Raw genomic sequence first — 2,214 nt, 5'->3', positions numbered from 1 at the left:
AATATTGCAAGACATATACATTTCCAGAAAGGAAATTTATTTCTGCGTTGAATAAGACCAAGATCGTGAAAATCGCTGCAAAATTGATGAAGTAATGGCTGTTTAAAACGATGCATCCCGTTTTCGGATGATTTCGAGTTGGATACCTTGTTGAATATATATTTAACTTATTTTTTTTAAGAAAAGTTGATTTTTCGTTATAATATGATTACTTATCATTCCAAAATATGTTTTCACTAACTAGTATTATAGCCACACGCTAACCACCTGTAGCTGGACACTTTTAAAAAACACTATACAAATTCAAGTACTTATGCACTTAATTGATTGTAAACAATGACGGTTGAAATCCGTGCGTGGGAATTTTTCTGGTAACCAAGAGCGACGTCAACGTTCATGACAAACCTGTTTATATGACATTTATTTATTGATTTTTTCCAACTTGATTGAAAATTATGTTTTATGATATTTTAATACATGTAGATGAAGTAGTTGTTTTCTCAACGAGGAGTACAATAGTTGTACAGTACTAGACACGAGTACTTGTAACTTTCAGGTTTCTCTGTATACCACAGACATTATATAGTCATAAAATGATAAATATGTGTTTATAGAAATTGTAATTATAGCAATGGTAAACAGACTAGAGAAATCTGAAAGTTTCACGCACAGGTCTGTGGCAATGGGGGTTTGGGCTACTTTATAAATATGAGGTCGATATGCAATGCACATCGGTAGATTACGTCTACTGTAATTATTTGGACTAGGGAAGGGCCACAATTCCAACACATCAGCCCCGTTATGTTCTGAATAAAATACATGTATAATTTCTTGAGTGCCAATTGCATCTTACAAATATCAAAAACATTCACGGCAGTCAATTCATTGTGTAAACTTACTGGTCTTCATGGCAATAATGAACGTATTTAGTTTAATGGAGATTATATAACGAAGGGAACTAATTCAGCTTATTCAGTTTACTAGTCAAAATGATTCGGATGTTTTCGCTTTTTTTTCCGAAAAGTAATTTATTCAACATACGGAAAATAAACGCGCGCCACCTGATGTCATAATTTAGTAACTTGCATTCTGCTTACTGCCTATTGCTAACTGCCGTTGTTAATGACGCTTAGTGGCAAAACCGATTATGACTGGTTTCAGGAATAATGAACACACAAACATTGGATAGTCACCAAGCATGTTGAAACAATCATCAAGTATAACCGATAGAGAACAAGCATGTTGGAACTGTCATGAAGCATGTTAGAATAAACATCACGCATAATGTAAATATTATTCATGAATGATGTAATGTTGCAGCAATCATCAAGTATAAACGAATAGACAACAAGCATGTTGGAATTGTCATAAAGCAAATTAGAATAAGCATCGGTCATAATGTAAATATTCACCACGAATGATGTAACTTTTACCTAAATATCCTTCCATAGACATGTGTTGTTACTAAAATAGACATAGAGATTTGAGCATTGGGAGTGACCTAATCATACTGTGCTTTAGCAGTATTACGGAATACCGTTAGTGCCATCGTGGTTACACATTACAATCCAGAGGGCGAGAACGCGAGAACGCGATAGTACGATGGCGACAATGTGACAATACGATGATGACAGGGTGACAATACGATGGCGACAATGCGATAGTACGATGGCGACAATGCGAGAACGCGATAATACGATGACGACAATCAGACAGTGCGATGACGACAGTGCGACAATACGATGGCGACAGTGAGATAGTACGATGGCGACAATACTACAGTTCTATAGTGCGATAATACGATGACGACAGTGCGAAAATACGATGACGACAGTGCGACAATACGATGGCGATAGCCGACAGTGCGATAGTACGATGGTGCCAATGCGATAACGCGATAGTATGATGGCGGCAATTCGAAAATGCGATGGCGACAGTGCGACAATACGATGGCGACAATGCGATAGAACGATGGCGACATTGCGATGATACCACGGCGACAGTACGATATGACTATCGCATTGTCGCCCCCGTACTATCGCACTGCCGCCATTGTATTGTCGCACTGTCGCATTGTCGTCATCGTACTAGCGCGTTTTCGCAATCGTACGAACGCATTGTCGCCATCGTATTGTCGCACTGTCGTCATCGTACTTTCGCGTTCTCGCATTCTCGCCCTCTGGATTTTAATGAGTAACCACGGTGGCCCTAACG

Source organism: Dreissena polymorpha, unplaced genomic scaffold, assembly GCF_020536995.1.
Source record: "Dreissena polymorpha isolate Duluth1 unplaced genomic scaffold, UMN_Dpol_1.0 chrUn069, whole genome shotgun sequence".
Taxonomy (NCBI): domain Eukaryota; kingdom Metazoa; phylum Mollusca; class Bivalvia; order Myida; family Dreissenidae; genus Dreissena; species Dreissena polymorpha.
This window is presented reverse-complemented; position numbering follows the sequence as displayed.